This window comes from Dermochelys coriacea, chromosome 6, assembly GCF_009764565.3.
Source record: "Dermochelys coriacea isolate rDerCor1 chromosome 6, rDerCor1.pri.v4, whole genome shotgun sequence".
Taxonomy (NCBI): Eukaryota; Metazoa; Chordata; order Testudines; family Dermochelyidae; genus Dermochelys; species Dermochelys coriacea.
Genome location: NC_050073.1, coordinates 117,353,102 through 117,369,446, shown reverse-complemented (window position 1 = coordinate 117,369,446; position 16,345 = coordinate 117,353,102). Strand labels below are relative to the sequence as shown.

The following is a 16,345-nucleotide window of genomic DNA, read 5'->3' as shown; positions in this document are numbered from 1 at the left end:
GCACGGGGAAATTCACAGAAAATTCATGCCTGGTTTTCTTCCTATCAGAACTTTAGTTTGTAATACGACATGAGTCTTAACCTGCCATTTCCTCCTTTATGACTAAAGCTTACAAAACCTTACCTTTTGTATATTTTGAACTGTAGTATGTGATATAATTGAATCCCTTGAACCAGTAAGGAAAGTGCAGCCTCTTCGTACTAGTGGGGTTTTCCCCCTTATGGTACATGCTCATCCTAGAGAACTGAGAAAATACACAGATTCTGTCTCGCTCACTGATTTTCTGATTGTGGATATGACTAGACCATGAGTTGAAAAAGAGATAGGGTCAGTAAGACTGAACAAACTATAAAACACTGGCAGTATCAGAATATGGGCAGGGAAGATATGATGGGCTGATGGGCACAAAAAAGCCAGATAAAGGCTACTCTAGGTTGCAGGCTTCCAGTGAGAAGCACAATTGTGCACCTCAGCTTCTAGCACAAGGTCTGCTTCAGAGTCCATAAAAGAGGTTTCCGGGGTTTCTTCTGCAATGTCCAGGAGAGTGCAGGAGATACTCTCTCATTGGAGAGCAGGTCTGAAGTGATGTCAGCCAAATAAAACATCTTGGAAATAAGTTAGAAACCTCTAAACAGGGACTCTAGAACCCAGAGTCCAAAGGGAGAAGGGTAGAGTCATTGCACAGGCATTGTGAAGAGAAATGTCAGTGGTGGATGTGGGGGTGGGCAGCATTATATCAAAAACATGGGTGATCTGGGTGTCCCTGAAAATGCTTGTAGGTTGAGGTGAATGTACAGGATTCAAGTGCAGAAACCTTGAAGGACCAGCTTCTGAACCCCTTAGCCCCAGTGAGGAACATCTTACCTTGCAAATAGCTCTGACCGACTTCAGTGGGAATGTGTCTCCTTGTTTGTAAAGGTATTGGATTCCAGCCCCAAGTGGGTGCGAGTGGATCACTGAGGTCAGGCACAGTGATATTAAGGGAGGCTGGAAGCACTGAGTATTCTTACTCACAAAAAACGGGAGGACTATCTCAGCTGAGGAAATTTCTTGACAGGAAGGGCTGGTGTTCATCTTTTTACAGCATTGGTAAGAAGGCATGACTGAATCACATGGGCAGGTATGAAGATGCTGTAAAACTGGCCAAATTAAAAGCCCAAACACCTCCACGTAGATCGGAGGAACACTTTTGTGCAAACAAAATAGCTTATTTGGTGACTCAGATTTCTCCTCCAAGGTAAAATTACAGCCGCATCATGATTGCTTCTCTCACAGCCAGAATGTTGTTGTTGCACAAGACCTTTGTTTCTTTGCTTGGTTATTAGGAAAACCTTTAGGTTTTGTAAGCACTCTGTTTACACTAACTCTTCTGATGTCTGTAACACCATTCAGTTTTGCATGTGCACTGATTTAGCACAGCAGCTGTGCCAACTTAAATCTTGACATACCGGGGTTAGAGATGTGTACACCCTAAGCATTTGTTATGGCAGCATTTCCTGTATGAGCAAGCATGCTTGTTCTCCTGCTTTTGCTCTACATTGAAGTTTGGCCTGAATGTGAATAGCCAATGAAAACATCAGGGACTGGTGGAGGAACAGCTACTAAGTCAGTCATGGCAGAGTGCACGGGCATACCTGTCACGCTGCAAACTCCTAAAGTTCAAAAACCCCGAGTCTGATCCTTAAAAATCATATTACCCAAAAAAAAAAAAAAAAAAAAAATTTGGGTCCTTTTTCGTTGCCTTCTGGTTTCTCAGCCATGCTGCCCTAAGGTCACCTTTTCAAGTTCTTCTCTGCAACTGTGAGGACTAGAAACTTTTTAAAATGAAAGCTGAGATTCTCATGTAATTGCCCCAGGAGCAGGAAGGTTAAGTAAAACCGCAAATGTCCTAGAATTCACAAGGAAATCACAGGAGTTGGGACCCTTTATGAAATGTTCATGTCCATAATCAGTAGAAACTCTTAACAACGCACTCTTCTCTGTAAATGTGGGAAATGGCTGCTGTGAGAACTGAGGTAATGAACCTTTAGAAGGAAAGGTTTGGTACTAGAAGCAAAAACTTGTTAAATGGAGAAGGTATTCCTAAATTTTATAAACATTTCAGTGCTGGGACTTGGAGGTAGACACAGTAGCTAATGCCTGGCCTTTATTTAGAGCTGCATTGGTTTATCTCTAAATTGGTTTAAAATCAGATTTAGTTAAACCGGTGTCAAAACCTGAGTGCATGGTCTTAAATTGATTTAAATTTGGTTTATATCGGTTTTAGTTAAAGTCAATCCCTTACTCAGTTAAGCTAAATCTGTTTTAAAATGGCTCCAATCTATTTATGTGTGTCCATCCGGGGATTTATGCTGAACTAACTAAATCGCATCAGTTAAGACGTGACTTTAATACAAGTTTGAATATAGACCAGCCACCAGTCAAGATTAGGACTTTTGGGTGCTGCAGTAATACACAAGGCAGAATCTACTGGCAAAATGGGACAGGGCCATAATTTCTCTGTGTGTTCCCATTTAAATTAGCTAAATAAACCTCAAGCAATGTAAAGCCTTGATTAGTCTTCAGGGTAGGTAATTTAAACAATTATATAAATTTCACTTTTTGTCTAATTTAAATTTCTCTCTGGAGAATTAATATTCTCCTGTAGCTTAGTGGCCCTCCTTTTTAAAGATGATGTTAAATAGAACACAGGATCTTTAAAGTAGTGGTTTGTGATGAATATTGTGATACTGCATTCACGTTCACTGGTCTGTGTGACTTTTTTTTCCCTTTTGCCAGTTAAGTTGCCTATTTGTTTTCAATGGAAACAGAAGTCTTTTAGTTTTATGTATTAGATTAAAATGTGGTGTGTTTATAGCCACTTTATTAACAGAATTAGCTTGGGTACAATAGGATATTTACAGAACTCTTTCTATGGAACCGTGAAAAATCAGATCTTGAGTAAAATGCAGTGTCTCTTACACAGCTTTAATGCGTATATTTGATTAAAGCACTGGGAAGAATTTTTGTATTGCTGTGGAAATGAAAATTCACCAACAGTGTAGGTTTTTTTGTAACATGAGCATTTTGTCAACCTTTAAGGTAAAAAGATCATATTTAAGAAAAAAGTTTTTAGTAATAAATTTTAACATAAGTCTAAGATTATTTTTTTAAATTAACTTATTTCTAATTTATACTGTTAATTTATCCTGACTGCTACTGGCATTTTGCTTTGTTGGGCAAATCCTACAGGGAATGTAGAATTAGATCTTTAGAAATGTATTAACGTTAGGGTTATTTTAAAAACCTCTCGCTTTCAAAACTAAAATGTGGGCTGATGCTATTTGACTGTCACTAAAATTAAAAATTGGCTGACTTAATGCCATAATATTCTGGAGTCTAAATGTTGGTCTCAGATGTGAGTTTAATGAATTACATGTTTCTGCTTATTAATTTAAAGGTAAAGGACACACTCCATGGGCAGTAGCCTGTATTTTAAGTGTGTATAATCGCAAATCTCAAAACCTGACCCCAAATTAGCCAATTGGGACTAGCCTGGGAAGCTGTCGTTTGTTGCTATGGTGATAGGACTAGGTCGGTTTGCATTGGTGTACGTTAAATGTTTGGTACTGAATGATTTGAAAATTGTTTCTGATACCAAATTAATTACAGTGTTACCTGGGAAAACTCCATTACTTACACTGGTGCCTTACAACTGCACAGGTTCTCGCACTATGGGGATTAACAATGAAATGGGGAGCAGTGAAATGAAAAGTTTAGCAACCGAGTCTTTGCATTCAATCAATGGAGGTCAGAGTACAAACGGTGACTGTCTCTCAGCAAGGAAGAAAAAGGAGAGTTTAAAGCCTGGCATTTAAGTAACTGTTTTAATTGTCCTGGAGGGAAAAGATTAATTGGCAAACAACTGTAAGCGCAACTCCTGCCCAACTTGCTATGAGAGTCAGTTGAATTGTTGCTATTTACAAAGTTTTCCATCATCAAAGTAAATACTTTTGAACCTGAATATGTCTCATAAATGAAGCAGCTTGGAGTCACTTGTTAAAGCATGCAGGGGAATGTTGAGATGAGAGCCCTCTTTTGGCAGCCCTGTGTGCTCTCGGCTCTTTTGAAAGGTGGTCTGTACATCTGCAGTTTGGATGGCTGCCTAATTATCCAATAAAGCAATTGCCATACACAGCTAATTATAGGTAAAGTGAATGATACAATGGAAGGGATTAAATGGCCAGATAACGTCAGCCTCCTTTAGGCTTCTTTTCTGAGGCTTGCCTGTAGCTGTTCTCACTGAGGCTTGGTTAAACAAGTAATTAAACCCAGCAAAGATACTGGGGCCATATCCCTTGCTGGGGCAAATTGGCACAGTGCACGGGGGCTAGGATGGCTGCTGGCACATCCTGAAAATACTGGACTTTGGGAATGGCATGTCCTCAACCCTGCTGCTGTGACCTCGTACACATGGTTCTTGCGAGCATCTACCACATGGAGGATGCCATTTTGCAGAGTGCGCTGCCCTGCTGTGACCTTACACACATGGTGCCTGCGAGGTCACACCATACACAAGTTGCCATTTTGCAGAGTCCACTACCCTGCCCCCCGGGGCCTGATGTGTGAGAGCTCACGGTGGCAGGGGCGGAGCAGGGCACTCTGCCAAATGGCATCCTCCCTGCGTCCACCGTGATTCCACACAAAACCGCATCCGGTTTTATATCCATACCAGACAGGGACAAACGTTAGCAAAATAGGCCTGGCTGGCTCAAAATCCGACGAATGGCCTGCCTGAGCTGTGACAGTTGTACCAGCTTCTGCCCCACTCTTCTCCTCTACTGAGCTGGATCTAGGTGGGGTGTGCCTGCAGTTTGGCAGTCCCTTGTCTATGTAACGGGGTTTGAAATGAGGGGTAGCCCCATCTCCCATGGACAAGCTGATGATCTCCTTGCAAGCCCCTCTGCTAACCCTAGTACATTTCAGAAACGAGCTAGCTTAGTTTGAAACTGAAAGGGGTCTTGTGATTGTTAAGAGGTGTGGACTTTGGTTGGCTAGGGCAGCTTTGGCCAGCCCAGCTACCCCCGAGACCTTTTGTTTTGTGTATACGTTTGAAATTAATAGCTGTTAGGCGCATCCATCATTATTGTCCTAGATGTACTTGACAGACCATTTAGTAACATTTTATTGACCTGCTTTGCTGCACTTCGCTCAAAGCATGGTGTTAGTGTCTCACTGGCTTATCAGTAGCTCCCCTTTTCCCGCCTCCTGGAGCGGCTCCAACAACATTTACTCTTATGCTATGGAAGTTGAGCTGCTTCCCAGGTAGTGGTATCTTAGGGTATGTCTTCACTACCCGCCGGATCGGCGGGTAGCAATCGATCCAGCAGGGATCACTTATCGCGTCTAGTCTAGACGTGATAGATCGACCCCTGAGCGCTCTCCCATCGACTCCTGTACTCCAGTGCCGCAAGAGGTGCAGGCGGAGTCGACGGGGGAGCGGCAGCAGTCGACTAAGTTGATCTAAGTACATCAACTTCAGCTACGTTATTCACATTAACTGAAGTTGCGTAACTTAGATTGATCCCTCCCCTTAGTGTAGACCAGGGCTTAGTCTTTCTATTATTGTCCGTGGAGCTAGGGCCTTTTCACTTGTTCCCTGTACTCTTATTTCTCTGGTACTGCTTGGTCAATATTTAGTGTAAACACCCCGAGGTCTAGGGTTTAAATGCAGGCATGCTTGGGAAATTTCGTAAGCATCCTGTCTACTAGCTTTCATATTTTCAGGGCACTTATCGGCATCCAGTTTTGCTATTAATCCCTCCTTTGAATGTTAACATGGTCCTGAAAAGGCTATCTCTTACCCTCGGAGCTCCACTACAATGCATGTTTGTTCTCACAATAGCCTTTTCAACAGCTGCTTCCCAAAAGGAGGAAAAAAATGGGGCGGGGGAAGAAGAGGAGGATTTAAATGGAAAGGCCCCTTGACAGGATTTTCATTGCAAAAGAATTCTTGAGTGCAAAAACTTTAAATGGCTCCCTTTGAAGCTGCTTTTTCAGCATTTTGGGGGGGACCTCCCCAGCACCTGCATACAGTGCCCTTCCTGGAGAGCAGTTTGCCTGTTTTTAAGCCTCACATCTTGACCTTCCTCCCAGACTCTTGGAGAGGATCTAGCAGTGAAGCAAAGCTGTGCATGCATGTTTGAAAGTGTAGTGACCTGATCTTGAGAAGTTAAATTATGTGTGTTGTGGGAGTATAAGATTCAAAGGGGTTTTTGTGGTTTTTTTTAAATAATTTTTTTTTTTTTTTTTTTTTTTTTTTTTGGAAAGGTGCAAGGATGAGATTTCTAATATTGGGTTGGTTTACACCCCAGCACGCCCAAAACTCAAGGTTTGCCCCTCATTATGGGTTTTTCATTTTTCCTGAAGTATGTGGCAGTTAATTCCATGGTGCTGATGGAGTGCAAGTAAGAAAAGAAGGTGTGCAATGAATTGCTGGAAACATGCGTTGAGCTCATAGGCAATTCAGCTTCCTGTTTAAATAAGTAATTGTGGCCTCCTGGAAATCGTATATCATCTTCCATCTGGCTGACCAGAAAACCTTTGTCAGCACAGTAAATGTAGTGCTTTTTATGCCCCAAACTCTTGATCCAGGAATATCTTCTGCACTTTTATATAGCCATGGCATAGGTAGTGCTGAAGGACGCAGTAGATGTATGACAAGGAGAAACTTTTCCATATCTTCATAGACTTTATGGCCAGAAGGCAGCACTAGGATTGTTGTCTGGCCTCCTGTAATAATACAAGCCAAAGAACCTTGCCCAGCAATTCCTGCATCAAGCCCTTACTTCTGTTTTAGCAGCAAGCATACTGTCATCCCTCCTCTGCCGCTTGGTAGCAGATGTTGAGGTCTTGCAGGTCAGATTCCTATTGGAGGAAGAATCAGTGATGTGGCATCTGAGTATATTCTAAGTGTGACATGTTTTGTTGTTTACCCACACACCAGTCCTGGAACAGAGATGCAGCAAACAGCATGAGGCAATCTCTTCTGGGAATTTCAGCCCAGTTCCCAGGGAGCAACTCTGCTTCAAGAATTTACCTTAATTAGAGAGATTAAGGCAGAGAACAACTTGCCTTGCTGTTTGTCATCGTGCCCCAAAGAAGTGCATCAGAACAACAAAGCATGCTTTCCAAGACTAGAAACTTGTTCACGTGCCAAGAAAAAACCTGAGGCTGTTATAGCGCCAGCTGACGTCTCCTCCTTTCAGTAGCCAATACAACATAAATTACTGTTCTTGCCTCAGCATTTTAGCAGTGATGTGCTTAGACTATGTGCATGTATTAGAAAGAAAACTGCTGATTTTCCAGTACCAGGTATGGTGTTGTGAAATAGATTAATCTGTTAACCTTTGACTATGAGCACTTGATTGTTTACTGGATCAGTGTATAGATTGATATGAGTTCTTTGGATACCTCTTTGTATTTTTAATGGCTAAATTCACAGCCTTGTTATAAACTTATTTGGCCTTAAATGGAGTGAAATGTGTTCTTACAAGACAACAGGCCCAGATGTACGTTTTAATTTTTGATGAACACTATAGTAGCTTATATAGAAATACAAAAGGTAGTAAACACCTTTGATGTGAGAGCTTTCATGGTGCTAGCAGATGGGGCTTGCGAGGATCTAGCTGACAGGCAGGACAGAGTTAGCATACAAATCTGAGCATTTTCCAATTTCATCTACAGGAAATTAGTGAAACTGTGAATTTGAAATTAATTTATATTTAATCAAAAAGTATAGGGTGTAAAATCTGTTTTAGTTCATGAGGGATAAGAGACTATAAATTCAGAAAAAACCCAGGATGTATATGTTTATAATCTCCCAAATTGTAGGACTGTGAGATTGAAATATTCTCACAACGGGGGCCTGGAAGAATAACCTCTACGGAAGAGGGGATAGGTCAGTCTCACTGTTAATTCAGCTGTTTCCTCTGCTGATAGTGACAGTAATGCATTGTGGGGGGAAGGGGGAGATGTTCAGGTTTCAACATCAACCTGAACTCTGCCCCTGCATCTCTGTCCACCTTCCACATACAGGATGGAGACTATCCCATTTGGCACGTGCAAATGAAGTCTGTCCTGATGAATATTTATAGTTGAGTATATGGAGCACCTGCTCTTGGGATGCAGTGGTATAATGATATAAGTCACCCTTCTAGCTTGGAGTAGGTCAGTGGGGGAGGTGGAGAACACCCGCTGTTTGTTGGGGGTATGAAGGACAGACATTTATCTCCAGGGGATTTTGCTACTGATGCTGGAAACATCCCTACATTTGTCATGAGCTGCGCAGCTGATTGGTGCCAGTGCAGTGTGTAGGATCTCAGTGGGAACCGGTGACTTTGTGACTGATCTGAGGGAAAAGGAGCAAGGGGCTGGCAGTACCCGGTTACCTGAAGTACCAGGAGGCTCCCATCCATGCCAGGCAATTCTCTTCTCAGGTACAGCCATGTCTGTGGCTGTTTCTATTGACTGGCCAGGGTAAAAATGGATATTTGGGCGGTGATATCCCCACAAGAAAGTGTGTACTTGTGTTAGTCTCTAAGGTGCCACATTTATTTGAGCATAAGCTTTTGTGAGCTTATGCTCAAATAAATTTGTTAGTCTCTAAGGTGCCACAAGTACTACTTTTCTTTTTGCGAATACAGACTAACACGGCTGCTACTCTGAAACAAGGAAGTGTATGTGTGTGAGTGATCAGGGACCCAAGGGGCATGCACAAGGGTGAAGAGCTGGTGGGCCTGGTAAGGGTGCTGGTCACTTAGCCTAGAGCAGTGGTTCTTAACTCTTTACCATTGTGAGCTACATATGCAGCTCTCTGTGTTACGTGAGCTGCATCCACACAACATATATATGCTACCTGTATGGCTATGAGGATGTCACATGGGGCTGCAGCTCTGTGCTGATTGGGCCACAAGCGGGCTGCAGCCTGTGGGTTGAGAACCATTGGACTAGAGCAAGAACTTGAGGTAACGTCTCTGTCAAAGCTTAGCTAGAGAGCTGGTTCCAGTCCACTGTGAGAGTGTATAAAACATCTCTAAGCTCTCCAATTGCTAATTGCTGCCATGCTTCACCTTGGTAAAAACATCCCTGGGCGTGAGTCTCCTCAGGAGCGTGTGGAAACCATTGCAGTTTATGTATAAAGCTGTTTTATGAGTGGATCAAGAAAAGAGCAATTTTCAAACGTTGAAAATTGGCTATTTCTCTCAAAGTCTCAGGTCAAAAACAACTCCTCCGGTTGCACCTGCATTTAAAACCAACACAAAAATTCTCCTCCTGTGCAGTCCAGGCCCAAAGATATTTTTATGCAAGAAAGAGTTTTTTGGGAATCTACCTGGGGCTGGTGACAGGCATCTATATTTATATCTAATGGAAACGATCTTGCTTCCTTGACTAAGGGCTCACAATTGCGACTCCCTAATACTGATGTAAGCTGCTGCTGCTGCTGCTGTTGGCTGGTGCTGGGTTTTAAGTACTCCAAGCTCCTGATCCTAAGGAGACATTAGCTGTTAGCTGTCACTTGGACACGACCAGTTTTGCTCTAATGCTTTTTCCAACCAAAGTTTCCACTCCAAGAGTGATTTGTATGGCTCTGCTGGACCCCAATCAGGGCCCCGTTGTGCTAGGCACCATCCTGTCTCTCTGAACCAAAGAGCTTACAATTGAAGTCTGACTAGAAGACAGGGAGGTATGGCAGACAGACAAGGAGAGCCCAAGGTAACTTTGAGACTAAAATGGTGAAAGGAAACAACATGTTGTCAATTGCCTGACTGACTCTTCTCTGTGGATCTCTTAAATCTTAGTGTATGGTTCTATTAGAAAATCCAGAGGGAGCTTCTAGCTTGTGCTGCTATGGGAGGCTGCACTGGGGTTAGTGCTGGAGAAAAAAATCTGGAATATTTTTTTTTCCTCTTACAGAAAATTGCCAACATAAAGCCTGCTTGAGTGATTATTTTTATTTGTTTTGCAGTAGCACTGCCAATGTGCTAGGTACTGTACACATATAGGAAGACTGATCCCTTCTTAAAGAGTGTCCCCATTAAGACCTTAAGGGAAGATGAAACCAAAGGTTTTGGGGGCAGAGTGGAGTCTGTATTCCCTTGTGGGTTGCTCTTCACACCCTAACTTCAATGGACAGCTACAGTTACCACATGACTACTAGATTATCAGGCTTGAATATGTGCCACATTAGCGAGTGATGAGTGCATAGAAATTCAAAGAGTTTTGAATATTACAAAAATGTTTGTGCTGTGTTTGTAGGACAGGGCTGCGTGAGAGAATGTTTCTGGGTGCCATACATTTCTAGTGATCCATGGTCTAGTTAGCAGCATTTGTGACAATCTCACAAGTTTTCCCGTGCAGGCAGAATGCCTCCCAACCCGAAAAAGCAGATGAGGTCACTGATTCAGTGACCTGAGAGAAATGTCTCGGAGTTTACATCAGCTTTGATAGTTAAAACCTCATAGGCTTTGATGAAACTGTGTGCGCTGAGGAAGAGTTTAAATATGGTAGAAGATATTTAACTCCTTAAGTGTTGGGCAGAGGAGCACATTGTTTGTTACAGCATTTATGGAAAACAAGCTGCCCCTCACACACAGTTAAACTAAATGAGCAGCGGTTTTGGTCTCTCTCTCCAGTTTATTCAGGAGCAGGGAACTAGAAGGATCCATGCTGGCTGGACGCTTGATGACAAGACCAGTATCTGTCCTCTCAAATTTGGACCAACGCCAAAGCATAGTACCGTCAGTGCAAAGAAATTTAGATAATATTTCTGTTACAAACACCACTGGTGGTAAAAGTAAAAAAGCATTATCTCAGCATTTCCCCATCCTTCGTCTTCTCCCCCTGCCCCACGTCCCATCTAATCTACATGGAGGCCATGACTTAAAAAAACAGGAGCCTGAAGTTCAGCTCCTGAAGTCCATCTTGAGGCATCTAAATAGTCGGCCATGTTTTCAAAAGTGCGGTGTGTGACAGTCGCCATCTTGGCCAACCCCAGGGGTTGATGTAGGGACCCCCAGAGCTAAAAGCATGAATCGCTTGAGCTCAAGAGCCAGGTTCTGTAGCTGGCCTGTAACAGCCTCTCATCCTCTGGCTCAGGCATGGGGTGTGTGTGTGTGTGTGTGTGTGTGTGTGTGTGTGTGTGTGTGTGTGTGTGTGTGCGTGCGCGCACGCGTGCGCGCAACATGTGCTTACTTGGGGTCTACCATAAGGGTTGTCTCCTTTTTAATGGCTGGTAACTGTATCCTCGAGTCCCTGCCCCTATCCCACCTCTTCTCCCCCCCCCAACTCCCAAAAGGCCCTGTCCCCTTCACCGCCTCTTAACCCATAAGGTCCCACACCGTGCACCGCCACGAGCCACAGGAGCAGCTTGGCCCTGGAGGTGGTGGCAGCTGCTACGCTGCCTCCTTCCTTCCACTTAGGGTTGCCACAGATAAAAAAACAAAACGGACACGAGGGCTTGTCAAATGGCACCCAGGCACGCAAGCTGGAACCCGGACTGTCTGGGTGAAAACCCTAAGCTACCATGAGCACCATGGCTTCTACTGAACTCAGCGGGAGTTGCTGGGTGCTCATTGCCTCTGAAAAATCAGGCCACTTATGTAGCCACCTAAAAATGGATTGAAGACTGTAACATTAGGGTCCTATCTTGGCAAGTATGTCTGGATTTGGGTCCATAAGTCCTTGTTTCTGTTAAAGCCTAACCTGTATCTTCTGACTGTTTGGGGGTGGCTGGAAAGATAGCTCTGATTAACTTCGAACTAATGCTGTGTTTCATTTTTCGCGGTTGTATTAAAAGAACTTTGCATAAAAGCAGGCCAAATAACATGAAAGGGAGGGAAGGTGGCTTGATTAAAAAAAAACCTCCCTGCTGCTTTGTATTTCTAGGCAGCCACAGGAGAGGAATCTGGGGGTGTAGCCTTGTGTTGTAGAACAGTATTCAAGGTCGTGGAAGACCAGACAGAGAAAATTAGATTCTGTTGAATGAGGCAAAAAGTAGAGGCTGGACAAAGGAGTTCTGCTTTTAATAGGGAGCCTGGAATACAGGTGCCTCTGTACTCATAACTTCCTCCTTCTCTTTCCCTGCCATTAATCTTTTTGATTGTCTTTTGCCTGTGACATATTCACAATATTCTGTGCAGTAATCACCTATTAATACCAAAATCCCTGCAAGCTGAACGTATCCGCTCCTTTGTCACTAGCTTTGATGAAACCTAAAATCATAGAATCATAGAATATCAGGGTTGGAAGGGACCTCAGGAGATCATCTAGTCCAACCCCCTGCTCAAAGCAGGACCAATCCCCAATTTTTGCCCCAGATCCCTAAATGGCCCCCTCAAGGATTGAACTCACAACCCTGGGTTCAGCAGGCCAATGCTCAAACCACTGATCTATCCCTCCCCCCATGTATGCCTCTGCCTCAGCCTCAGCTATCCTAGAGACTGTTCCTTTGTTATTTGCACTATTGAAATTCTATATTGAAATTTATAGGCTTCTTCTTTGTTGCCACTACATAAATTTTTGTTCAGTACACGATCTATATTAGGTACTTTTCTGGCTCCCATCACCAGAGTGTCTGAGCAATCCACAAACTTTAATATATTTATCCTCACATCACCCCTATAAAGTAGGGATGCTCTAGCTCCATTTTACTGATGAGGAACTGAAGCCCCGACAAGTTAAGTGACTTGCCCAAGGTCACAGCAAGTTTGCCTCAGAGCAGAGAATTGAATCTGAGCTTCCCAAGTCCTAGCCTAGTGCCCTAACCACTGGACCATCCTTTCTCAAAGGAATCTGGATTAAGTGTTGTACCACCACTTCCCATTGGGAGTGACCTCAGGTCAAGGTCAGAGCAGGGCAGGTATCTGTAAGGATATTTAATGGTCTCTTTCAAAGAAACACAGTTCTTTAGGAATTCACTGGAGCTGTCTGTAATTGCAATCTTTTTCATGTTTAAGGCAGAGAGACACCATTTTGTAGGGGAATTAATATACATGTGAAACTAAAGAGAAAAGTCATTTGAAAGCCAGTCTATTGTTTGTAGGACAGGATAGCACCTAGGAGAGCTGGTTAGGGACCAGGACCCCACTGTGCTAACTGCTGTACAGACACAGAACGAAAAATGGTGCCTGCCAAAGGCTGTGTAGACATACCCTTAGTAACTTTCCTTTTTGTCCAATATCATGAACAAATCCGGTATGGTATGTGTGCAGCTGGCAACATCCTGCCAGGTCATTTAAGATTTCATGGAAATTGTATGGAAATTGCTCTTGCAAATTTTTTTGCTAAAATGGTTTTGACCCCAAAACGTGATGCTTCTCACTGATCGCCGTTTTCTGTCCTGAAAAATTGGCTATCTCATCCCCTTCTCCAAATCCAGTCATCAGTACCTTTCCTGATTGCCAGTCTGTTGTGCTTTCTAGCCTCTCTGAGGTTCCTGACTCACTCCCCTCCACTTACACTGATTGTAGGATGGCCATCTGCAGATGACTCAGTATTTTGGTGCCTTCACTCCCCTCCACCTTGCTGTCCCCAGTCCTTGTTCTGTCTGCAATCATAGCAACTGAAGCTGCTCCCAGAACATGTTTGGGCAAAGTTCTGTTCTCATAATGTCATATTACGCCTTAATCCTCTCTTCTTTCAGCTCCCTCTTGCTCACTGTAGTGGCTGCACTTCTCCTCCCTCAATGATGTGATTTCCCCTGGGATCCATCGTTGGCCCACCACTCCTTTCCCCCCCTCTCTAATCTCTCTGGGTGGTAACGTTCACTACCTTTGGTCTGGGCACAGAACAGGGAACCTGGAACTTCTCAAGTCTAATCCCAGCCTTGATGTTTGCCTCAAGACCTTGGACAAGCCACGTAAGGCAGAATTTTTAGAAGCAGCCTCTCATTTTTGGTGTGTCAGGCTTTGAATAGCCGTCTTGACTCACAGGGCCTGATCTTCAGAAGCAATGAGCTCCAACTGAGTTTGGCTGGAGTTGTGAATGCTCAGCACTTCTGAAAATCAGACCTCCAGTGTCCCAGATTGAGCCCCCCAAAATTAGTGGGCATGCTTGGAAATTGTTTTCCTTCACATCTCTGCCTCTGTTTCTCCATCTATGCAAAGTGTCTAAGAATTGCTCATCTACCTCACCAGAGTGTGCTGAGAGTTAAAGTTAGTAAAGCCCTCTTGGAAATGAAAAGTGCTTTGTGAATGCTGAAAGGTGGTGGTGTCATATGAGTATCCTGTAATGAGAATGAGAAAGTGTCTATTGCAGGTGTGTGGTGACTGAGAACTCTCTTGCAAAGCTGCTTGAATGACTGGTTATCTAAGCTTGGAGAACAAATTCCCTTAGTCTTTCCCATTTGCCAAAAGTACATCTCTGTAATTAATTATATAGTCTATCATTACGGTTCCTCCTCTGATTCCCCCTAGGGAATAAAACCAGACATGAATGCAGGAAGAAGGGAGACGGCCAAAAAAAACCCTTTTGCTTTAGAATATACTTGTATACTAGTGCCTTGTGGAAAACAAGGTTTACTTGCAAGTCATAACTCATTGCTGCCTGACACGTGAGCAGCCTTGGCAAAGGCCAGTATTGTGTCCACCTGACAGATAGATAGATAGAATGGTTCTTTTGCAATAGAGAGAATTCTGTATGTTCTCCAGGCTCTGGTGTAACAGCAAAAGGAAACTATCAGGGTATTTCAGTGGCATAGCTATTCCTTGCCCTGTTCATGTAGGTTCAAGGAAGTCTTTGAGACCTCCGAGAAACAATTATAATTTAAGGCTCAGATCCTGCAAACAGTTGAGCAAATGAATAGCTTCACTCATGTGAGTAACCTTACTGATTTCAGTGAGATTACTTGTGTGTAAGTTTGTTCAGGATCAAGGCCTAACTCCTGCCTTAGTTCTCCAGGGCTGCATAATATTCTGGTACTTCACTGGGTTTTTCTCCTTGCCTTTTTGGCTGAAATTTCTACAGGAAATGCTAGATACAAATAATTCTTACATGACCTAGAGGGTGGTGGTTATATTGGAGAAGAGCCTAGGAGCCCTCATCAATGGCCCAGGATCCCATTGTTCTAGGCCAGGGGTGTGCAAACTTTTTGGCCCGAGGGCCACATGTGGGTATGGAAATTGTATGGTGGGCCATGAACGCTCACGAAATTGGGGGTTGGGGTGTGTGAGGGCTCCAGCTGGGGGTGTGGACTCTGGGGAGGGGCTGGGACCGCAGGAGGGTGATCTGGGCTGGGACCAAGGGGTTTGGAGGGTGGGAGGGGCATCAAGGTTGGGGCACAGGAAAGGGGCAGGTTCTGGGCGGTGCTTACCTCAAGCAGCTCCCAGAAACAGCGGCATGTCCCTCCTCCAGCTCTTATGCGGAGGCGCAGCCAGGCAGCTCTGCGTTCTGCCCTGTGTGCACGTGCCACCCCTGCAGCTCCCATTGGCTGTGGTTCCCAGCCAATGGGAGCTGCAGGGATGGCGCTTGGGGTGGGGGCAGTATGCAGAGCCCCCTGGCTGCCCCTATGCATAGGAGCTGGAGTGGGGATATCATAGAATATCAGGGTTGGAAGGGACCTCAGGAGGTCATCTAGTCCAACCCCCAGCTCAAAGCAGGACCAATCCCCAACTAAATCATCCCAGCCAGGGCTTTGTCAAGCCTGACCTCAAAAACCTCAAAGGAAGGAGATTCCACCACCTTCCTAGATAACGCATTCCAGTGTTTCATCACCCTCCTAGTGAAAGTTTTTCCTAATATCCAACCTAAACCTCCCCCACTGCAACTTGAGACCATTATTCCTCGTTCTGTCATCTGCTACCACTGAGAACAATCTAGATCCATCCTCTTTGGAACCCCCTTTCAGATAGTTGAAAGCAGCTATCAAATCCCCCCTCATTCTTCTCTTCTGCAGACTAAACAAGCCCAGTTCCCTTAGCCTCTCCTGATAAATCATGTGTTCCGGTCCCCTAATCATTTTTATTGCCCTCCGCTGGACGTTTTCCAATTTTTCCACATCCTTCTTGTAGTGTGGGGCCCAAAACTGGACACAGTACTCCGGATGAGGCCTCACCAATGTCGAATAGAGGGGAACGATCGTTCTGCTGGGAATGTCCCTACTTATGCATCCCAAAATGCCATTGGCCTTCTTGGCAACAATGGGACGCTGTTGACTCATATCCAGCTTCTCATCCACTGTAACCCCTAGGTCCTTTTCTGCAGAACTGCTGCCTAGCCATTCGGTCCCTAGTTTGTAAGCGGTACATGGGATTCTTCCATCCTAAGTGCAGGACTCTGCACTTGTCCTTGTTGAACCTCATCAGATTTC

At 44.2% G+C, this 16,345-nt stretch overlaps 1 protein-coding gene across 7 annotated transcripts in view; it reads left to right on the top strand.

Moving 5' to 3' along the window:
• The window catches only part of DAAM1 (dishevelled associated activator of morphogenesis 1), a 185,860-nt gene that overhangs the window by 45,654 nt on the left and 123,861 nt on the right, over positions 1–16,345 (top strand). The gene's annotated exons all lie outside the window — the stretch shown is intronic.